General features: G+C 51.1%; 1 protein-coding gene across 1 annotated transcript in view; it reads left to right on the top strand.

The window, feature by feature from the left end:
• The first annotated feature begins 3,643 nt into the window (after positions 1-3,643).
• Positions 3,644-24,111, top strand: part of DIRAS2 (DIRAS family GTPase 2) — a 32,793-nt gene continuing 12,325 nt past the window's right edge. Inside the window, exon 1 of the mRNA XM_012773807.3 lies at positions 3,644-3,724. The gene's annotated coding sequence lies outside the window, so the exon portion shown is untranslated. The remainder of the gene's footprint in view (positions 3,725-24,111) is intronic.

Raw genomic sequence — 24,111 nt, forward strand, 5'->3', positions numbered from 1 at the left:
GTATTTGTAGTGAGCTTCTAGGTATTGCGGCTGCTGCAGACTCATGGACCCACTTCGAGTAACACGGGTCTACACTGGAGCAGTGGCTCTTGATCCTTATTAGGCAAGAAGCCTTTGCCAGGGCCCTAGGGAGATAAAGGACTAGAATACAAAAGCGGAGCTTGCATTCCCCCCTCCCCCCAGGGACAAAGTTTATCCCTCCCTCTCTCTCCTGAGCTGCTGCGGATGGGATGTGACGGAGAGTTCCCGGAGTAGGCTGTTTGAAAGACAATGTATTACAGGTGGCTGTTCTGGCCCAGTTACTTAATCCCTCCAGAAAAGCCCTCTGTAAAATCCACCGCTCCCCTTCCCAGGGTGGATGCTTTTTTCAGCCTCCACCCATCTGCAACCAGATGCTCAAAATAAACAGAATTTTGCTAAACCTGAGTCTTCATGTGTCTCCCTCTCGGCTCCGGACCTAACAGTCTTGACTTCTATCTTACTCTGGGCAGCTATAACAAAATGCCATACACTAGATAGCATATAAATGAATTAAATTTATTGCTCATGGTTTTGGAGGCTAGGAATTCCAAAATCAAGGTGCTGGCCGCATCTGTGTCTGAGGAAGTCTTGCTTACTGGTTCATAGAGGGTGCCTTCTTACCTCGGCCTCACCTGGTGGAAGGAGAGGCAGCTCTCTGGGTCCTCTTTCCTAGAGGCACCAATCCCATCCGTGAGAGCTCTGCGCGAGCGCCTCACCTTGCACTCTCATCTTGGCGATTAGATTGTCAGAGTGTGAATTTTGTGGTGCCACAAATAGCAATGTCACTTGTGACCGTGCTGAAACACACAGACGCTCCATTCCACCCACAGAGCCTCTGAGCCAACAGTGGCACAGGCTGGAATGAATACTGGACCTTGTTTGAAAATTTATTTCCAGCTCCCCTGCTGATTCTACCGTGTAGCCAAGTATCAGGATCTTAGTCTAGAAGCCAACGAGGCCGCCCTTAGAAGGGAACCAGTTCAGGGAACTTAGAGGAAGACTACGGGGCAGCCTGCTCCTCTGGCTGAGGAAAGGTCAGGGCTCCTGCCGAGTGACAACGAGGCCAGGGACACCATTTTCAATGAGTTGCTCCTTGTTTACACAGGGCCTCTGGGCCTTGCGTCACATTCTCAGAGCAAATGACCACATGTGGCGAAGTGAGCCCAGCACTGGCTCCTTTCTCCAGCTCCGGATTCGCAGCCCTGCTTCCATGCTAGAGCTGGCTCTCTGCCTTCAATATTTTCACCTCTTTAATCTTTTCACCCTCCTCTGTTTAGACAACGCCCTGACTTGTTGACCTGGAGGGCTGTGTCAGATTCCACGGGCAGCGGCAGGCAGCGCCCAGAGCCTGCCGTCGGTGTCCCGGGCGTGCCCGGTGTCCCCGGCGTGCCCGGTGTCCCCAGCGTGCCCGGTGTCCCCGGCGTGCTCGGTGTCCCGGGCGTGCCCAACCTCCTCGGTGTGCCGGGTGTCCCGGGCGTGCCCGGTGTCCCCGGCGTGCCCGGTGTCCTCGGTGTGCCGGGTGTCCCGGGCGTGCCCGGTGTCCTCTGCGTGCCCGGTGTCCTCGGCGTTCCCGGTGTCCCCGGCGTGCCCGGTGTCCTCGGTGTGCCGGGTGTCCCGGGCGTGCCCGGTGTCCTCTGCGTGCCTGGTGTCCTCGGCGTTCCCGGTGTCCCCGGCGTGCCCGGTGTCCTCGGTGTGCCGGGTGTCCCGGGCGTGCCCGGCGTCCTGGGTGTGTCCGGAGCCCAATCAGGCACAGCTTCCCCAGCGCCGCACCACGGCGAAGCGGGCCTGCCAGCGCAGGAGGCGCCCCGCCGCCCTGCTTTGGACGTCGTAAGAGGAGCGGGTTTGCTGGTGGGAAGTATTTTGGTAACAGTGGTGTATTTTTATTTTTATATTCCAATGGCCATAGCATCAAGGCCAGAATTAGCATGAACTAGTGAACATAATAAATTTTCTTGATTATAAGTTGTGAAATGCATAATCCCTAAATAAGAGTTTTAAAACACATACTTCCTATGAATAGCAGGGCAGAAATAAACTCTGGAAATGAACTTCAAAAAATAATGCTGTTTGAAAGTGTACAGAAAGTCAAGACCGTATTAGAAGAGGCAAATGGAATTCTATAAGCCAAATCAAATTTAAAGACGAGAAAATATTTTTCTCAATCCTCTTAGCGCATTTAGCATCACAAAGGAGCGGGCTGGAGCGGGAGGAGCCTCCTGCGACCGCAGCGCGGACGGGTGTGGGCGCCGCGGTCAGGCGCTGGCGCAGGGCGGGCGTCGGGTCGCTCGCCATAAACCGTTTCCTGCCGATTCGCGTTCGCCCCGCGCCTCTCTGACAGAATTGTTACCCGTGTCGGAAAATAAACGCAGTTCTCAGAAACACTCCCGTGAGCCCTCTGCGGAAGCGGGTCCCGCCGCTGGGGCCGAGTCGGTGTGGGTGTGGGCGCGGTGCGGGGCCGGTGCGGGTGCGGTGTGGATGCGGTGCAGGGGCCGAGGTGGTGCGGGTGCAGTGTGGGCGCGGTGCGGGGCCGGTGCGGATGCAGTGTGGCGCGGTGCGGGTGCGGTGCAGGGGCCGAGGCGGTGCGGGTGCAGTGTGGCGCGGTGCGGGTGCCGGTGCGGATGCAGTGTGGCGCGGTGCGGGTGCAGTGTGGCGCGGTGCGGGTGCCAGTGCGGGTGCGGTGCGGTCGTGGTGCAGGGGCTGAGGCGGTACGGGTGCAGTGTGGCGCGGTGCAGGTGCAGTGTGGCGCGGTGCGGGTGCAGTGTGGCGCGGTGCGGGTGCCAGTGCGGGTGCGGTGCGGTCGCGGTGCAGGGGCTGAGGCGGTACGGGTGCAGTGTGGCGCAGTGCGGGTGCAGTGTGGTGCGGTGCGGGTGCTGGTGCGGGTGCGGCAACAGGGCACCGCGAGGCGCAGGCTCGTCCCGCTGCCTGGGCACCGCGTCCCCTGGCAGCGCCGGGGTTCTCACTCAGGTCCGAAGCCGGGAGGCTCCTGTGGCCGGCAGTGACTGCGGCGGGCAACAAGGACGACCCAGACAAAAGAGTCTGGCTCCCTCTCAATGGAATTATTTTAATTCACTGAATTCTCAGAAAATTCCAGTCCTCGTCATCCAGTATTCCAGGAGCATGCAGTAGGCGGCACTTAAATGCTCTCGGGAGGTCCCAGACGCCACGTAAGTGGGGGCAGCTGCCCCTGCGGAGCCACATGTCTCAGTCAGAGCTGGGAGAAGCGGCTGGCGCCGGGTTGCGGGCGAAGCGCCGGGCAGTGCGGGGCGCGGTGCAGGGTGTGCGGGGCATGGGCGGGGCGCGCGCGGGGCGGGCGCGGGCTGCGGGCGAAGCGTGGGGCGGGTCTGGGCTGTGCGGCGCGGGCGGGGGCTGCCGGGCGAGCGCTGGGCGGTCCGGGCTGTGCGCGCCGTGGGCGGTGCGGGGCCGGGCGGATCCTGGGCTGTGCGGCGCAGGCGGGGGCTGCCGGCCAAGCGCGGGCGGGGGCGGGCGCGGGGCGGGTGCTGGGCTGTGTGGCGCGGGCGGTGCGGGCGCGGGGCGGGTCCCCGGCTGTGTGGCGCGGGCGCGCGGGCGCGCGGGCGCGCGGGCGGCAGCTGACAGCGTCGTCACCGGGCGGGAGCGCGCCGCGCCGGCTGCGGGAGGAGCCGCGTCCGCCTGGCCGCTGGTGGTGCGCGTGGAGCCGCGGAGCGGAGCTGCTCTTCCTGGCCAGGTAACCGCCGCCCTCCCTGCGGGCGCGGGCGGCGCGTGTGCGGGAGCCCGGGAGGGCCGCTGGGCGCGGGCGGCGGGGAGAAGCGAGCTCGTGTTCTCGGCAGGGGGGAGCATCTGCCACCGCGTCTAAGCACGTTCTTGAGAAAGAAAATCTGAACCTTGTGCATCCTTAGGGATTCCTTGCGCGCAGGAGCTAGCGTTGCGGAGGACTCTGCGGCGCGGGGGTTCCTGTTAATGTGGAAGTTGATTTAGTCGATTTAGGAAAAGTCATGAAAAGACAGGGTCCACAGTGAGAAAAATGCCAGGCTCCTCGGAGGCTGCTGATTCGTTCTCTGCTGCTTCCCTGCATGTGTTTGCTTGAGACTTGTCTAAATATTTTATTTCTCTTTTTAAAGATGTCTGCATGTGTTCCCTCCCCTCCCCCGTGTCAGAGTGGGAGGCGGGCGAGCCCGGGCGAGGCCGCGGCTCCCATCCGGTGACAGGGACTGCTCCCAGCTCCCAGGCTCGCCTGCGGAGCGCTGCTGGCTTCTCCGGGCTTGGACAACTGTCCGTATGCTCTGCTCCTGAAAAATGCGGTTTTCCCCTTCAAAATCCCAATTCACATTCTGTGTGGGTCTGGGAGACTTCTGAGCTGTGAGCTCTGTGAATCATCTGTTACATCCGTTGAATGGTGAAATACAACAGTTGTGGAATTCAGTTTTTTGCCTTCCTTAGGAATTTATTTTACATATTTGCCCTTGTTGTTTTTTCAACAGTACCTCTAGCATGTGAGAAGCTTGTCTAGCATATCAGAACTTTTCTGCTTTGAACTAAAAACTTTCTAAAAACATTATTTTTAAAGAAGATTTTCTAGGTAACAATAAAAGTTGGAGCATTTTATATTCCAAATCAGTCTCAGTGTGCTCCTTTCCCTGTGGCATTTGGATTTGAGTAGGTGGAGTGGGAGGGAGAGAAAAGGGGAGGATAAAATTAGAATAAATTGAACAAATTTGTGGAGGAATCGTCACTTTTTTCTTTTTGGTTGTTGCCTGAAATTGCAAATTGTCCACAATTCTATCTCTGTCTGGAAATGCACGAGGCTCTGTGGGCTGGGGCAGGAAGACACACAGTGTCTTATGGAAAGAAAGGCGCAGCGGCGAGGAAGCGCTCACCACGTTTAACAGATGACGAGCAGCTCGGTGCCAGTCCCCAGTCAGCACGGGGAAAGGAAGGGGTTGCTGGCTATGGAGGGCAAAGGCTCGTGCCCATCTCTCAGCCCGACAGCTGGGAATTGTATTTGCGTGCTTATTGTAATACAGAAACCTCTAGAATCTCTCCTTGTTATAGCTTTAATGGAGTTGTTCCTAAGAAGAGACTGAAGAAAACACACAGATTGCATGGCAAGTTGTGGAAGTCACTTTTCAGCTCCTGTCTAGAAACTCAGCATTCTCAGGAAAACCATTTCCTCCTGAGAAGAGCAGAGGAGAACTATCTGTTAATTTCATGTTGTTCCTATGCTATACACCACACATGACTTTTACTCTATTATAAATGTACTGTTTTAGCATTAGATACTACATACTGAAAAATTAAAACCTTTAAAAAATAAGAGGAACTCTTTTATCAAATAGAGTACCTGTGATAATAAAAATATATTATTTATTCTTCTAATTTTGGGGCCATAGTTGATATATTGGAAATTAATCTATTGATTTAGGCAAAATCATCATTTCCCAAAGAGGAATGCAGTACATTTTCCCACCAATTTTTCCTCTGTTAGGGGAGCATTTGTTTTCTGGGATGATGAGGCTGCTCGCCAGCTCTTTTAAGTAACAAAAGTATTTGGTGCTGATCTGAGACTTCCGATTCAGATCATCCTTGTCCCTCATTCTCGTTCATGAGGTGGATTAGTTCTATCTGTTATCTGTCTTTATCTGGTATGAGTATGGACAGCAGACAGATGTCTCCTTAAGGTCAGAACTGATTTCTAGGACATTAATTGATTTTAGTTATGATTTTTTCCAGGAAAACAGCTGCTCTTAATCAAAAGGGAAGATGATAGTTGTCATATTGCCAAAATTGCTGATGGTTTTTTAAAAGTTAAATTTACTAATGCATACATACATATTTAAGCATGAACTTATAATTATTTAATTGATATTAAATAATGCTTTAGTTTTTATTTTATTACTTGGCTTGAAAGTCTCTCCTCACTTGACTGGGTAAGAGCTCTCTGAAGTGCTTGAACAAATGCCCCACATTCTCCTTTGCTCTTGTCACTGGCAGGTTCAGGAAGGAGATTCCTTGTAGCTCTCTCCTTAATGCAATGAAGTGTTTTCCTGTAAATCTTCACTATCAATAGAAATGGCATTTGTGAGCCACATACATAATTTAAAATGTCCTCATAGTCACTTTAGAAAAGTAAAGAGAAACAGGTGAAATTAATTTGAACAATGTTTTATTTGACTCAGTATATAAAAAATGACAATTTAGATATAACTGATATAAAATCCTAGTACTTTTACTTTTTTTTGCATGCTAAGGACTTAAAGGACAACTTAATTCAGATCAGACATGCTTACAGTGCTCAATAGTCCCTACTGGTGGCTACAGTGTTGGCCAGCATAGCTACAGATTGATAAAAAATTGACAGCAATTTAAAAGTTGAAATGTTAGGAGCCATTGCCAATTAAACCCTGGCAAACATAAATATACAAATGCTCTCAGATTGCTGTGTGGTATGTGAGCTTCCCTTTCCTGCCATTAACTGTTGCATAGTCTTGCATCTATTATTTAGTTCTTTATCAGTAAAATGAAAAGACTGAGTCAAATACTTCCTGTGATTCTATGAAAAATAACCAGTGACTAGACTTGTGAATCCAATCCATGTGCAACCTATAGGTCCATTGTTGCAGAAACAAAGGGAACAGGCATTTCATAATGCCGATTTCATAATGTCTGTCCCAGGTTTGCTTCAACCCAATTCTTTTTTTTTTTTTTTGAAGTGGAACAGTCATTTATTGCTGGTGAGAATGTGAAATGGTGCAGCCACTTTGGAAAATTCTTTGGCAGTTTAGCACATCCCCAATTCCTCTTTTAACTCTGTGCGAGTTATAACTCTTGTCCCTGGAGCCCTTGTGGTGCCAAATCCTTTCCTGCTACCAAATATCCAAATAAAAAGAATTTTAAAAAAAATACACACATTTTAAAACTCTAACACATTAATCAAGCAAAATTCAACCCAACTCTTGATTACAGAGGTCACCACTGAGTCCCCAAGTCTCCTTAGGGATCATTCAATTTTCATATTTAAATTCCCTTACTGGGCAAGTAGCAGCAAACACATTGTGAAACTAATAAACAACTAATGGGCTGTTACTTACTATGTAATTGAATAATATACCTCACAGACCTTTTAGGATTATCCTTTACTGGTATGAGTATTTTCAGTGTTCGTATCTGTTTATTTTGACACCATTCACTAAAGTTTGGGTGAAATATGATGCTTTATAATTGACCCATGAATACTGAATTCTTGAAACACAGAAATTAATGACTTTAATGAAAATATGTCAATTTCTTCACCCAGATGAGTGTTGAAGGCTGGGTACCATTTCCATCACATGGCTCTCTGTCTCAGAAATCTTGATAGGAGATTTAAAGAGAGCAGCATTTTGTATGAAAGGATTTGGGGCAGTATTCTTCTAAAGCTAATTAATGTGTGGAAAGTGATTATTTTTCTGAAGAAATGAGAGAAGGAAGGAACTTTCCAGTAGACCTCCCCACAACACACACACCCCCAGCACCCCCCAACTTCTCCACGTACTCGAGGGAGCTCAGAGGAGCCCTCCAGGGCTTCCTCCCTCCGCGCCCTTACGTCCTGACTGTTCTATGCGAGCACTTTTGTGATCGTGGAGTTTGGAGGTTTATCTGCTGAAGACACTAAGAGGAAAAATGATCAGCATCCGGGTCTCTACATCTAAGCGCGGTGGTGTTCATGCAGCTCTCTGTTGTATTAAAAATCTACTCTCAACCATTTCCCAACGAGCGTCAGCTTTGGTCAACACCCACAGGTGAACGCGCACAGCCCGGCGTGAACGCGCACAGCCCGGCGTGAACGCGCACAGCCCGGCGCCGGCTGCAGTCGACAGCCACAGACGAACGCGCACAGCCCGGCGTGAACGCGCACAGCCCGGCGTGAACGCGCACAGCCCGGCGCCGGCTGCAGTCGACAGCCATAGGTGAACGCGCACAGCCCGGCGTGAACGCGCACAGCCCGGCGTGAACGCGCACAGCCCGGCGTGAACGCGCACAGCCCGGCGCCGGCTGTAGTCGACAGCCACAGGTGAACGCGCACAGCCCGGCGTGAACGCGCACAGCCCGGCGTGAACGCGCACAGCCCGGCGTGAACGCGCACAGCCCGGCGCCGGCTGTAGTCGACAGCCACAGGTGAACGCGCACAGAGACTTCAGCGGACAGCCGTGATATGACTTTTCTAATTTGTCATTTATCAAAATAAAATCGTGAACATTTAAAAATAACATAATGAAAACACATATGTATATGTTACCTATTCTGATTTACATGACAAGTAAAGCTGCCTGTAAAGTGAAACAAGCTGTCAGTGCTTTGAACTGTCCTCCTCACACAGGAGCGGGACGCCCGGCCGCCAGTGCGCGGCCAGACCCGCGGGCGCCGGTGTGGGCGAGGGGTGTGGGCGAGGGGTGTGGGCGAGGGGTGTGGGCGAGGGGTGTGGGCGAGGGGTGTGGGCGAGGGGTGTGGGCGAGGGGTGTGGGCGCCGGTGTGGGCGAGGGGTGTGGGCGAGGGGTGTGGGCGAGGGGTGTGGGCGCCGGTGTGGGCGAGGGGTGTGGGCGAGGGGTGTGGGCGAGGGGTGTGGGCGCCGGTGTGGGCGAGGGGTGTGGGCGAGGGGTGTGGGCGAGGGGTGTGGGCGAGGGGTGTGGGCGAGGGGTGTGGGCGAGGGGTGTGGGCGAGGGGTGTGGGCGAGGGCTGTGGGCGAGGGGTGTGGGCGAGGGGTGTGGGCGCCGGTGTGGGCGAGGGCTGTGGGCGAGGGGTGTGGGCGCCGGTGTGGGCGAGGGGTGTGGGCGAGGGGTGCGGGCGAGGGGTGTGGGCGAGGGCTGTGGGCGAGGGGTGTGGGCGAGGGGTGTGGGCGAGGGGTGTGGGCGCCGGTGTGGGCGAGGGGTGTGGGCGAGGGGTGTGGGCGAGGGGTGTGGGCGAGGGGTGTGGGCGAGGGGTGTGGGCGCCGGTGTGGGCGAGGGCTGTGGGCGAGGGGTGTGGGCGCCGGTGTGGGCGAGGGCTGTGGGCGAGGGGTGTGGGCGAGGGGTGTGGGCGAGGGGTGTGGGCGCCGGTGTGGGCGAGGGCTGTGGGCGAGGGGTGTGGGCGAGGGGTGTGGGCGCCGGTGTGGGCGAGGGGTGTGGGCGAGGGGTGTGGGCGCCGGTGTGGGCGAGGGGTGTGGGCGAGGGCTGTGGGCGAGGGGTGTGGGCGAGGGGTGTGGGCGCCGGTGTGGGTGAGGGCTGTGGGCGAGGGGTGTGGGCGAGGGGTGTGGGCGCCGGTGTGGGCGAGGGGTGTGGGCGAGGGGTGTGGGCGCCGGTGTGGGCGAGGGGTGTGGGCGCCGGTGTGGGCGAGGGGTGTGGGCGAGGGGTGTGGGCGAGGGGTGTGGGCGCCGGTGTGGGCGAGGGCTGTGGGCGAGGGGTGTGGGCGAGGGGTGTGGGCGCCGGTGTGGGCGAGGGGTGTGGGCGAGGGGTGTGGGCGCCGGTGTGGGCGAGGGCTGTGGGCGAGGGGTGTGGGCGAGGGGTGTGGGCGCCGGTGTGGGCGAGGGGTGTGGGCGAGGGCTGTGGGCGAGGGGTGTGGGCGAGGGGTGTGGGCGCCGGTGTGGGCGAGGGGTGTGGGCGAGGGGTGTGGGCGAGGGGTGTGGGCGAGGGGTGTGGGCGCCGGTGTGGGCGAGGGGTGTGGGCGAGGGGTGTGGGCGAGGGGTGTGGGCGAGGGCTGTGGGCGAGGGGTGTGGGCGAGGGGTGTGGGCGAGGGGTGTGGGCGAGGGCTGTGGGCGAGGGGTGTGGGCGAGGGGTGTGGGCGAGGGGTGTGGGCGAGGGGTGTGGGCGCCGGTGTGGGCGAGGGGTGTGGGCGAGGGGTGTGGGCGAGGGGTGTGGGCGAGGGCTGTGGGCGAGGGGTGTGGGCGAGGGGTGTGGGCGCCGGTGTGGGCGAGGGCTGTGGGCGAGGGGTGTGGGCGCCGGTGTGGGCGAGGGGTGTGGGCGAGGGGTGTGGGCGCCGGTGTGGGCGAGGGGTGTGGGCGCCGGTGTGGGCGAGGGGTGTGGGCGAGGGGTGTGGGCGCCGGTGTGGGCGAGGGGTGTGGGCGAGGGGTGTGGGCGAGGGGTGTGGGCGAGGGGTGTGGGCGAGGGGTGTGGGCGAGGGGTGTGGGCGCCGGTGTGGGCGAGGGCTGTGGGCGAGGGGTGTGGGCGAGGGGTGTGGGCGCCGGTGTGGGCGAGGGGTGTGGGCGAGGGGTGTGGGCGCCGGTGTGGGCGAGGGCTGTGGGCGAGGGGTGTGGGCGAGGGGTGTGGGCGCCGGTGTGGGCGAGGGGTGTGGGCGAGGGCTGTGGGCGAGGGGTGTGGGCGAGGGGTGTGGGCGCCGGTGTGGGCGAGGGGTGTGGGCGAGGGGTGTGGGCGAGGGGTGTGGGCGAGGGGTGTGGGCGCCGGTGTGGGCGAGGGGTGTGGGCGAGGGGTGTGGGCGAGGGGTGTGGGCGAGGGGTGTGGGCGAGGGCTGTGGGCGAGGGGTGTGGGCGAGGGGTGTGGGCGAGGGGTGTGGGCGAGGGCTGTGGGCGAGGGGTGTGGGCGAGGGGTGTGGGCGAGGGGTGTGGGCGAGGGGTGTGGGCGCCGGTGTGGGCGAGGGGTGTGGGCGAGGGGTGTGGGCGAGGGGTGTGGGCGAGGGCTGTGGGCGAGGGGTGTGGGCGAGGGGTGTGGGCGCCGGTGTGGGCGAGGGCTGTGGGCGAGGGGTGTGGGCGCCGGTGTGGGCGAGGGGTGTGGGCAAGGGGTGTGGGCGCCGGTGTGGGCGAGGGGTGTGGGCGCCGGTGTGGGCGAGGGGTGTGGGCGAGGGGTGTGGGCGCCGGTGTGGGCGAGGGGTGTGGGCGAGGGGTGTGGGCGAGGGGTGTGGGCGAGGGCTGTGGGCGAGGGGTGTGGGCGAGGGGTGTGGGCGAGGGGTGTGGGCGCCGGTGTGGGCGAGGGCTGTGGGCGAGGGGTGTGGGCGAGGGGTGTGGGCGCCGGTGTGGGCGAGGGGTGTGGGCGAGGGGTGTGGGCGCCGGTGTGGGCGAGGGGTGTGGGCGCCGGTGTGGGCGAGGGGTCCGGCCGCGAGCGCGCCGCAGTGGTTAAGAGCCCAGCTCTTGCGGTTTTCCTTTTTGTATAATTTGGACTTGTCTCCCTAACTTTACCAAGGAGCTACCCACCACCCCAATCACACGCACAGACACACAGATGTGTGGATTACTGTGTTGCTTCCTTGCCAATGAAATAGTTCCTGAGGCTTAGAGGAAGGTGACTATGGAATAGTCCCCTGACACTTAAAGACAGGTAGGCTAAGCCTTTTGCTTCTTTTTCTTTACCTTTGTGCTTCTCTTTTGGACGTCACTGGGTTCTTGATTACGGAATGGAGGAGAGGGGACCACAACATGTAAAGCTGAAGTTACCACTGCAGTAAGGTCTATGGAAATGTTTGCAGGTGAAAAGGAGGTGGGAGCTATTGGATGATAGAAATGGCTGGGTGACTTAGATTTTTGAAAATAATCTAAATTCTCAGAATATCATGACAAGTGCTTATCTATTTTTTATTTTCTCAGATAGATTTACATATGGTACTCTCTGCATCTCTTCTCTATATTTCTCTTCTTTAAATGCAAATTTAAATTCCTCCATATATGCAGTAATTTCAAGATGCAGAAATAAACCAGGTTGTTTGAACAAATATTTAAACATAGAGAATGAAAAGATAAATATGGGAGAATTTTTAATGGTCTTAGAGTAGAGATGGATTTTCTAAGGATGATCTCAAACTGAGATATCAAAAAGGAAGATTGGATACACAGAAATTTTAAATTTCTGTCCAGAAAACAATAAACAGTAATAGGAAAGGACAAATATTTGCAGCATATTTTAGATGAGGCCTAACTTCTTTAATTTAGTGGTTCTCAAATTCTGTAAGCATTGGAGTCACCCGAGTGGCTGCTGAACTTGAGCTTGCTGATTTCCAAGCCCTGAGACTCCGATTCAGCTAGTTTGGTTGAAGGGGCCAGAGCATTTCTAACAAGGTCCCAGTGACGGGTGGTGCTGGACTCATTTGAGAGCCATTGTCTCAGTCTCAGGTAAACAGCATCCTCGCAAACTAATAGAATACTTAGCAGAGGACAAGAACACGCAGGTTTCAAAGGTACAAATAACAGTTACTTTTAACATATAAAAAGATGCTCAGTGTCACCCAAATTAAGTAAATGCAATTAAATAAGTAATGAGAAACAGACATCATATTACATTGGAAAGGATCAAATAATTTGATAATACACCATATTACGCAAAGTGTGAGGAAATAGCGCTCAGGCACCATTGGGAACAGGAGGTGGAGAACTTGGTGGTAATTTAAAGCAACAGGCAGTCTCTGCCACATTTGAAATGCACTTACGTTTGATCCAGCAGTTCCACTTACAGGAGTTTTTCCTACAGTTAAACTTGAAAACATGATGAGATGTTTATGTATAAGGCTATTCATCGAGCAATAGATTGGAAACAATCAGTGAGAAAGTGGTTAATAAATGATGGACCGTCCCCCAGCAGGGTCCTATGCAGCTGTTAAAAACACAATATGTATGTACTAATATGGACAAATGTATAGATGCTTCCAACTTACAACGTACGATTTTTTTGCCTTTACAATGTTGTGAAGGCCATATGCATTCAGTGAAAACTGTACTTTGAATTATGAATTTTGATCTCTTCCGGGGCTAGCGGTATGCTGGGGTACGATGTTCTCTCAAGATGCTGGGCAGCGGCAGGAAGCCACAGTGCCTGGTTATCTACTCCATCTGAAGGGGATACAACTCTACAGTACTGTTCACAGATGCCTTTGTCCAATTGTAGTGAATATAGGTGTTCTGAGCAGGTTTAAGGTAGCGAGGCTAAGATACGATATTAGTATACGATATTAGTAGGTTAGGTGTATAAAATGCATTTTTGACTTATGATATTTTCAACCTACAATGGGTTTATTGGGACATAACCCCATGGTGAGTTGAGGAGCAGCTGTATATGGAACAATGTGAATATCGTCTATATTTTTGACTAGAAAGCTGTCAATTGGTATCTATCTGTCTTTGAATACCATTTTGTTAACACCTAATTATAATGCTGGTCCCTCACCAATGACCACTTAAATGTTGCTCACACCCTAAATTTTTGCTGCTAACCCTACTTTTCCATCTGATCTATGCTTTTGGCAAGAGACCATTTCTAGCAATTGAGACAAAAATCATGTTGAGTAAGTTGCCACTGTGAGTTAATGTGAAATGATTAACACATTATAGAAGTATTCAATTTTGTCTTTTTTTTAATTTCCAAATGTAAAATGTTGTTGGTTTTTGCACTGGTAACTTTTTTGTGCTATTATTATTGCAGTGACATTCTGAGGATTTTCCTTCATGACATTATCTATATCCTTTAGGACAATTCCAGATTCCACTAAAGCCGTTCCACTTCCATGGAAGCACAAGCCATGTTTGGGGCAGAGGGTTCTTGCCTGCCAAGCCTGAGACAGCCAATGAGACCAAAACCTCTTAGTTGTAGGACTTGTACCCATCAGGAACTTGTACACTATAGGAACTGTGAGTCTTTTCTTTTACCCCAGTACTTATCATCTCATTACCTACTCCTAATACCTGTGAAGACCAGCAAATCAGAGCTCCTACTCTGACCCCAGTCTCTGTGGCCTGGGCCTTTACTGGTCAAACTTATCAGGACACTTTGGCCCTTGGTGTTAGTAGCCCTATTGAAATAATGATTTAAATATCCCATGATGTAAGTATAACCCATGTTTTCCTCTGAATGTATTGTTTTGACCACTTGGTGTAGTTGCTCAGAATTCAGCTTTTGGTGTGGAAGTGTATACCTTTTATGAGGCATCTGTACCTTTTTTATGAGTCATTTCTCAAATGAATATGATACTTTGAAAGTTGCTTTGAAAGTTTGAAAGCTTTGAAAGTTGCTTGGCAGTATTATAGAGTAGTGTGAAAGACTTCCTTCCACAACATTTTAGAATACAGAGCCGCTTGTTCAGCTTTACTAATTTGGATTGGTTTGAGAGCCTTACTGGATTCGCTATTATGCCCCTATCTAGGGGTAGTAATATGTTAGTGCAGATTCTACCACAGATACCTGCATGGCATGAGTGTTCTTTCATAGCTTCCTTATGGTAGCCAAAGGCTACCCCATGTTTCTGGTCCCTAGGCTGCAGTGACCTTCTCCTCTTCTCTCATGCATGTTTGGTCTCTGCTAAACTTGAGTTCAAATGTGGCATGTGTCACTAGCTTTGTAACAATTTGCAGTGACTTTAACCATCCAGAGTCTCAGTTGCCTCATCTGTAAAAGGGGGCTACTAACAGCTAAGACAGTAAGGCGCGCTGCAGGTGAAACTGTCTAGAAGCCCTGGATTCCTGCCAGGTGGTGGGGCTTCCTGGGCTGTGTGGTGGCATTTGGTGGTTCTCCTTTCTCAGTGTCTCAGATTTGTTCTCTCCTTTACAACCTGGCATGAAGCTCATTGTCTCATAGTTGTACTTTGCTTCTGGATGGAATTCTGGCCTTTAGATTCAGCTATTTATTTTTATTTATTTGTTTTAGAGACAAAATCTTGCTCTGTCATCAGGTGGGAGTGTGGTGGCACAGTCATAGCTCACTGCAGCTTCAAACTCCTAGGCTCAAGTGATCCTCCTGCCCCAGCCTCCTGAGTAGCTAGGGCAACAGGTGTGTGCCACCACACCTGGCTAATTAAAAAAAAAATTATAGAGACAGAGTCTTGCTGTGTTGCCCAGATTGGTTTTGAACTCCTGGCCTCAAGTGGTCTTCTCACCTCAGCCTCCCAAAGTACTGGGATTATAGGCATGAGCCACTGCACCTGGCCAAATTTAGTACTTTCTAATTTACCTAGTACTCACACTTTCAAATTACTCTTAAAATGCTGACTTTTTTCCCTTTACATCTTTTTCTTTTCATTGGACTGTTTATTTTATATCTGGCTAAATTTACATTCCTTCTTTTGCCAACACTCTTTTCCTCTGTTCTTTGATGGGGCTTACCTCCCTACAGGTGCTCCTGACTGTCTAACTGAATTCATGGCATTCGAGTATGAAAGTATATGCCAGGCTTGATGTTTTGGTTTGCAAACCTTGAGCTGTTCATCTGGGCAAGGATCCTGCATGTCCTGGCCTTGCCTGGAAGGCTGCCAAGGGCTCCTCAGGCACTAAGGCCTGTGCAAGGTTGGTGATCGCTGGATTCTAGACACATTGGTGGCTGTCCCCTTTCACGGCACTCGGTGCTAACCTGCCTCGTAACTGTAACCGTAGAGCAGACAGGTAGACGTTTATTCGCGGACAGCTCCTGGGTCCGGACTATATCCCTTGCCTTCTCGTTCCATCAGCTTCTAACCTTGGCCCCTGGCTCCTCCTGACCCTGTGTTCAAATTTACTCCTGGGTAGCCTCATTCTTTTTCTGTCATTCTTCTGAAGCCCCACCAGCCACAGGCCCTGGGGATCTTGTCAGGGCTGGGAACGGTCCACGCTCCAGAGGGACCGGCAGGCACCGTCCCCCCACCACAGCACCCTGTCTGCACAGCTCCTGCTCAGCCTCCCCATAACCCTCCGTGGGAAGGGACATTGTACCTTGCTAGTATGTGTAGTTGTCTTCCCATTAAAAAATTATATTAATATATGTCCATGTCTCTGTATTTTAAAATTAATTTTAAAAACTTAAAAAAAATCAAATCATAACTATGGACCATGTAGCCGCCAGCTCACAACCTTTCCTTCGATTTGCAACCGGAGTCCCAGGTTGCCTGTCTCAATCTCTGCATTTTGTGCCCGCTCCTCCCCCCCGCTGCCGCCCAGCTTCCACCCGTGATGCCGTCGAGTGTCTCCTGCTGGGTTTGCCCATAACTGTCACTGCTTCCCACGGGTGGCACTCGCCAGCACCGTTTGACTTTGCTTCTTAGGGCCGGTTCACACCACGCAGCCCTCTGTTTTTGACGTCCTTGCTTTCCTCAGCTTCCACGACACAGCCCTCGTGGAGTTGCTTCTGCCCTCTGCTCACCCTTGCTTTTAGTTCCTTGCAGATCCACTGCTTTCACCAAACACCACATTCTGCAGTCTCTTGAGGCTATGTCTAAGCCAGCCACACTTTCCTCTTTGCTCCCATGTTGTTCTCACGTCCGCGCGGCCGCCACCCGCCTCAGCGCAGGCAACTCCGTGGCTTGCCTTCTCGTCCCACCTGTCTGCCTGGCGTGAGTTCCCGACTGCCCCAGTGGCACTTGGAGAGCTGTGTGCTGAAAAATCAAGCTCCTGATCTTTCCCCTGGAACCTGGCCTTTGGCCAGCATTCTCTCAGTGAATCATCTCACCCCATCTGTGCAGTCTGTACGCTGGAAGCCTTAGGAGTTTCCCTTGATGCGCCCTCCTCCCTCACTCCACCTCTGAGCCTTTCCGCCACCAACCTGTCACCAGTTGCTGTTGATGTCACCTTAACTGGTTTCCGTCTTCCCTGCTATCACCGTAGTCCAAGCTGCCTTTGTAGCCCCCTCCTTCCAGTATCTGGAAGACCCCTAGCTGCCTCCCTCCCCAGGGCCTGCACAGGGCACACGGTCTGGCGGGCTAGTGCTGCTACAGCAGAGCTCGTGGACATGGCCAAGCAGAGCATTGCCCTGCCATCCAGATGGTGTGTGATCTGCACTAGGACTCTGTTGTTGCAGCCTGGTACTTCCTGCTCAGCCCCCCGAGGCAAGTGACTAGAGCAGGCGTGTGGATGGAGTCACGGCCAAGCAGAGGTGAAATCATAGAGCTCTGCTTACATTTCTCTTGCCTGAGGCAAATTGCTTAGCCTGCCCTTCCCAGTGTGTTCGTTAGAAGCAACACACAGATTCATTTATGCATTATACAAATTCTTTGTGTACTCTTTCTATGGGCCAGGCAGTGTTCGAGCACTGGGCTGACGGCAGTGAATGGAAGAGATGAAAACCCCTTATGGGGCTTTTAATATAGTGGAAGTAAACACAAATTCTAAAAAAAGGAAATTACTTGCTGTGCAGTAAGGGATACATGCTCTGGAGAAAATAAAGCAAGAAGCGGCCACAGACTGCCAGGGTTGAGGTTGGGGTTGTAACTTGAGACAGGGTGGTCAGGGAAACCCTCACTGGGCAGGTGGTGTTTGATCACAGGCCTGTGGGAGGCAAGGGGGTGAGCCCTGCGGTCATCTGGGGTGAGAACGGTCCAGGTGGAGGCAACAGCCGGTGGGAGGCTCTTACACAGGAGCACACGGGCTTGTCCGGGAGCCAGGAGAAGCCCGGTGTACCGGCTGGAATGGAGTGAGTCAGGGGCAAAGCTGTGGAAATGAGGGCAGGATGTGGGGCGGGCAGGGTGTGGGGCGGGCAGGATGCGGGGCGGGCCGGGTGGCTGTGCAGGGTCTGGGCACAGGAATCCCACCTCCTGGAGTCTGGGTGGAGTCTGAAGCACCTGGCCACCTGCAGTAGTGCAGGGCAGAGATGGCAGTGCTGGGAGCCTGGGAGCAGCACGTGCTGCTGCTGGAGTGGCCTTGAGGTACAGGACAGTGAGAGCAGGTCAGGAGGACTCCCAGGGCCTTGGTCTGGGTGCCCGGAGGGACATGTTGCTGTGGACTGAGAGGAGGAGACCGTGGGGGAGCCCTTCAGGGCCCAGGCTGGCAGCTCAGTCTCACCGGTGTATGATCATAGTCGGGGCGTGTCTGCGCTGCGCCCGGGAGGCGGGAGGGGCCCTGCGCCCGGGAGGCGAGGCCCTGCCGTGGGCGCGCAGTCGGGAGTGGTTGGCTTATGGATGATGCGTAAAGTCCCGAAACCACATGACCCTGCTGACCGAGTAGTAGAGCCGCGAGGGGAGGAGTCACAGGGTGGGGACGTGGGCTGTCTTCTGGGCCCGCTCGTTATGGGTGACAGCACTGGCCCACCTCTCCCACCACCGCCCCGGTGCTAGCCACCCTCAGCATGTATCGCTTGTCGCCGGAGCGTCCTGGCCAGCACCGTGCTTCCATCCTGCCTGTCTACCCACAGGGCCACAAAGGGGTCCTTTTATAATGGAGGTCGCATTGTCACTTCTCTGCTCAGAGCCCTCCAGCGGCTTCCCAACCTTCTCCGAGTATCAAATAGTGGCGCGTTTACAGTCCTCTGCGTCCCGCCCCTCCGCGGACCTAGTCTGCTTCTGCTGGTGAGAGCCGCCCGAGCCTCCCGGGTGCCCGGCACAGAGCCGCCCGGGTGCCCGGCACAGAGCCTCCCGGGTGCCCCGCGCAGAGCCTCCCGGGTGCCCCGCGCAGAGCCGCCCGGGTGCCCCGCGCAGAGCCGCCCGGGTGCCCCGCGCAGAGCCGCCCGGGTGCCCGGCGCAGAGCCGCCCGGGTGCCCGCGCAGAGCCGCCCGGGTGCCCGCGCAGAGCCGCCCGGGTGCCCGGCACAGAGCCGCCCGGGTGCCCGGCACAGAGCCTCCCGGGTGCCCGGCACAGAGCCGCCCGGGTGCCCGGCACAGAGCCTCCCGGGTGCCCGGCACAGAGCCGCCCGGGTGCCCGCGCAGAGCCGCCCAGGTGCCTGCACAGAAGGCGGGGCTGTATTTGCACCTGCTGTTCTCTGTGCCAGGGGACTCCTCCCACCCGCCCAGACTTCCGCAGGCTCACACCTTTACCTTGCTCCAAGTGTTGTTCAAATATCTGTGTCGGATCCTTCCCTGGTCTGGCATCCCGGCTGATGCCCACGACATGTTCTTGACATGTAATCAAAAGACATTGCATTCATGTGTTTTTGTCAAATGGATCCACATCCGTCAAAATTCTCCATTTGGAAGAAATTTAAAATGATTTAAAATTTTGATTTTCAAGTTTTTAATTGTACAGATTGGAGACTTATTTATGGATATTTATATTGTTTTGGGCAAAATCATTTAATGGTGGAATCATTTTTATACATCGCTTTTCATAATGTTCTCTCCATAGAATGAGTGCTTTTCCAAAGCAGACACTGTGTCCCTCATGTTTAAAATGTCATCCTTATATTACAAGGGTGGAGGATGTGGCATAGGCATATATTTAGAGATGTCTGAAAGCCTCCTATCAAACAGAAAACATTAATGAATTTAGAACAGTTGCTTTTTGCATGAAAGAAAAACTCACAACTTGGTATTAATTCTGCAACTCTTATTTATTTTTTGCAGAATAACTAGTGGACCATCCTGTGGTAGAAAATGTTTTCATGGTCACTCCTCATCTGCATATCCTACTGCTGTCCGGAAAGGATCCAGCCATGCAATATGTTCTCGTTATGTTAACAATGGCTGGATCCTTTCTGGACAGCCCTTGTAAAATATTGGAAAGAATCTATTCTATCTTAAAAGTCTTGTCTTTATATATTAAAAATAAAATATCCAAATGCACGGTATCCAGAAGCTCCTGGCTGCTTGGCTTTGGCTCCTTGGCTCACAGTGTGCTAAAGAGTGCTGCAGCAGTCTTCTCCTCTGGTTCTGTTCTGTCGTGTTACCACGCCTTTGTCTCATTTTTTATTTCAATTGTCATTGCTAACCTTTAATGGTTACTCAAATGTTACTTCAAATGGTTAGAGTTTTTCACAAATCTTTTATTTTTGTTTGGCTTTTTACAATTTATCAACCTTCCTTTGTTGGCTCACAAAAAATGTACTTCCACAGCAGATGATCAATATATGTAATCGATGACTGTCTCTGACGTGTCTGGCGCTGGGTTGGAGGCGTTGGTGTGCTGATGAATGAACCCTGCCTTCCTGGCACTGATATGCAAATATGGGGCGAGGGAGAAAACACAAACACATAAATAAATACTGAAAGAATAATGTATGTACCAAAGTGTCTTATTATTGAAAGAGAAAAATTCTAGCAAATAGTAGGTAGGCTGAGGTGTATTTTAAGCATTTTTACTCTTGCCCAACTGTTCAGCAAATCTCTCCCCTCCATGTAACTTCTAATACAGTCGGCCCTCCGCGTCTGTGGGTGCAACCAGCTGGGGATTGAAAATATTCAGAAATAAAAGGATGGTTGTGCCTGTACTGAACATGTACAGGCTTTTTTCCTTGTCATTATTCCCTCAACAATACAGTGTAACTACTAATTACATAGCATTTATGTTGTATTAGGCATTGTAAGTAATCCAGAGGCGATGTAAAGCATACAGGAGGATGTGCATGGCTTATGTGCAAACACTGCCCCGTCTTATACCGGGGCCTTGAGCATCTGTGGCTGTGCTATCTGCAGGGCCCTCACAGGTACCCAGGAACAACTGTGTTGGTTTCTTCACATCTTTATTTTCTTCTATATATCTTCCTATAGGATTTTAGGAGAAAGGAGTGAATTTTAGTTTGTCATCATACATTTTGGTGTGTTATTTTATATATTTTATCATAGCAGGAAAGTGTTTTTCCAATGGTTTGTGACTTTTTGCCTTTCACTACTAATAAGAAACCTTAAAAGAGATTGCTAAGCATTTTTAAAACATCAAGCTTAAATTCTATAACATGTTCGATTTAGCATTGAGTTATTAAGCCATGCTGGAAAAAGGATAGGGGTTTGTTTTCATGTTGTCCAGCAGTGCAGACCAAAAGATATACCATGTGAGCCACATATGTAATTTTGTCTTTTCTAGTAACCACATTTAAAAAAGCAAAAAGACACAAGTGAAATTAATTTAAATAATATATTTTACTTTACCCAATGTGTGCAATATTATCATTTCACTTATAGTCAGTATCAGGATCACGAATGGGACAAACTTAACATTCACCCTAAGGTCTCATGGTCCAGTACAGCTCATTTCAGTTCCACCGGCTGCATTTCCGGGGGCTGAAGGCCACCGCGGGGGACAGCACCGGTCTAGAGGCTTGGATTGCCATGTCGACCCTGATGGCTTCACATGATCATTGATACAATATAAAATTAGGGCCAGAATGGAGGCGTGCATTTTAATTGGTCTTCTCAACACATCACAGTTTTGGTTTTGGCCTTGTCAGAGGGGGTCAGCTCCTGGCTGGCTGTGCAGCGTGGATGGCAGGAGGAGGGCTGTCTGCTCAGCAGTGCTGCTTGTGCTCACGTTACGAGTGTTTTCTTTAATTCATGGCTTTGTTGTTGTTGCTAGAAACGTCTACACAAACAGTCGTATCTATTTTTATTGTGGTAAAATATATGTAACGTAAAAATTGCCGTTTTAATCATTTCCAAGAATATAATTCAGTGGCATGAGGTAAACTGGCATTGTTGTGCAGCTCTGGCCACCACCGGTCTCCAGACTCTTCATCTCGCAAAATCAAAGCTCCGTACCCGTTATTCAACTCCCACTCTCCCTCCCCTCCGCCCCAGCCACCACTGTTCTGCTGCCTGTCTCTGAGTGTGACCACTCTAGCCTACGTCACATAAATGGAATTGTGCAGTATTGTTTTTGTGACTGGCTTATGTCACTTAGCATCATGTCCTCCGGGTTCATCAGTGGAGGGTGTGTTGCAGCATGTGTCACAGTTTCTTTCCCTTTTAAGGCTGAATATTCTTGTCTATGTGTTACTGCATTTTTTAACCCTTTCATCTGTCCGTGGACGTTTGGGTTGCTCCCACACGGACACTTGGTTACTGTAAACAATGCCACTGTGAATATTGGTGTGCAGATTTCTGTTAGGGCACCTGCCTTCATTTCCTTTAGATAGAGACCCAGAAGCTGGATCATATGCTAATTCTGTCTTTAATTTTTTCATGGAGGCTGCACCATTTTTGATTCCCACCAGCAATGCACAAGGGTTCCATTTCTCCACATCTTTGTCAAATCTTATTATGTTCTGGGTTTTCTTTTAGTAGTCATTTTAATGGGCATGAAGTGGTACTTCATTGTGGTTTCAATTTGCATTTTCCTAATGACTAATGATGTTGAACATCTTTTCTTGTGCTTATTGGTCATTTATATATCTTCCTTAGAGAAATGTCTATTCAAGTTCTTTGTCCATTTTTTAGTTGGTTTGTCTTTTTGTTGCTCTGTTGTAAGAGTTCTTCATATATTCTGGATATTAGATCCTTTTCAGCTATATGATCTATTTTCTCTTATTCTGTAGATTCTCTTTTGACTTTCTTGATATTGTCTTTGTTCAGGCAAATTTTTAATTTTGATGAAGTCTTATTTATTCATATGTAATTGTAAAGGGCCTAAAATAGCTAAAATGATCTCAAAAAAGAACAAAATTGGAGGACTCATACTTCCCAATTTCGAAACCTACCACAATAAACAAAACTGGGTGTTTTGGCACATGCATAAACGTATAGACCAATGAGATAGAATGGAGAGTTTGGAAATAAATCCTTGTGTTAACAGCTGATTGATTTTTGAGAAGGGGGTTTAAGGCATTCAATGGGGAAAGAATTGTCTCTTCAACAAATAGTGGTGGTACAGCTGGTTACCTCACATTATATACAAGAAGTAACTAAAAATGGATCAATGACCTAAATATAAGAACTAAAGCTATGAAACTCTTATAAAAAACATAGGGGTATGTCTTCATAACGTTGAGTTTGGTAATAAATTCTTAAAAATATTTAATAGAATTTAATTGAATAAGAATACATTCTTAAATATTTAAGACACCAAAAGCATGACAACAAAATAATTCACGATTGATTTAAGGAATCCTTTTAGCCCCTCACCAGTTTTGCAAACTTGTATTTGGCCAACACTAGAAGCCTACCTAACTACGCACACAGGCTTGGCAGCCTGTTCCCATCTGCCGGCAGTGAATGCAGCACCTGCGCTCCACGCGGTAGCACGGCAAGTCCTCACAGCCGGCACCGAGCGCTTTCCTTTCTCGTTCAGGCGGATGCCTGTGCTCCAGTTGACCTTACCCTTTGGTGTTTATTTCTTTACAGGGGTTACCATACTGTATTGGTCTTGGTCATTGGTCCTTTCACCAAGACAATGGTGTTGTTTATTATTCTCATGATTTTTCTTTTAACTTCCCTTATCCACATGGAAAGAAAATTATTAAAGTAGGAAATGTCCAAAATGTAGTCAGGCTCTGGGAAATCTTAAAAGTATCACTAAGCACATTTTATTTGTCTCTTTAGGATTCCTGGCCATCACATTTTCCCCAAATGAAATTGTTTCAGCAAATATCAGTAAATCTTATTTATATGCTTAAGATGTGGGCTTATTTGCCTCTTGGAAATGAAGCTCTTAAAAGTTATTTATTCTACCCCTCCCACTGCAAAAGTGCCCTATTTCTCTCCACTTATCTCATTCTTGCAGATATTGGGCATCGTAACGAGCGTCCGAAAGCCTCCCGATGTGTCTGCTGCTTCCACACCTGCCGTCCCTCTGCCAGGGCGTGGGGGAGTGTCTCCATAAGACCATAAAACAGGTTCCTGAAAAAGGGTTCTGCTTTTCTGGAGAAAGACAAGCCATAGATGTTTAACTCTTTCTTATGTGCAAGCATTTCCCATGGACAAATCTTTCAGTTTTTAGATTTAGCACATAAAATAAAACTTTATTTAAATTGAGAGCCTAAAAAATGCATAAAAGTACACTTTCATATCTAAAGAATTTGTACTTTGTTGATACTTTTTCTTAATGCTCCATTCACTTTGTATTATTAATAGTTTTAATGGGCTCTCACATACCAAATTTGAATATGGAGTTTGTTAAAAGTTAATAATGTTTCAATGTGGTAATGAGGAGAAAGCATCATGGAAAACCAAGGCAACGACTGACCAGAGAAACTTAGGGAAATGCCGGAACCTCTGCGCTCAGGCTGGAGATGGGCGCGTTGTGCCGGGTTCTCACGCTTTCCCAAGTGTTCACGCTTGCAGAGTTGGATTCTTCCAGGCTAGAATTTTTCTCAAGTTTCAATTATTTGTTTTTTGAAGCAGGTTTAATTGAGGGTATAGTACAGATAAAATCTGTGGGTTTGTTTTTCCTGAGATGCTGCTTCTGTCTCATTCACATGAATCCAAGTTTCTTCCAAAGGATGCTGGAATGGGAAACTTTTGTGACTCAGGAAATCAAAATCTATTTTCCCCAGTATCTAGGCCCTTTAGGCCACTGTGAATTCTTTATTGACCCACATTTTAATATTTTGTGATACTTTGGGATGGATAG

This window comes from Microcebus murinus, chromosome 12, assembly GCF_040939455.1.
Source record: "Microcebus murinus isolate Inina chromosome 12, M.murinus_Inina_mat1.0, whole genome shotgun sequence".
Lineage (NCBI taxonomy): Eukaryota > Metazoa > Chordata > Mammalia > Primates > Cheirogaleidae > Microcebus > Microcebus murinus.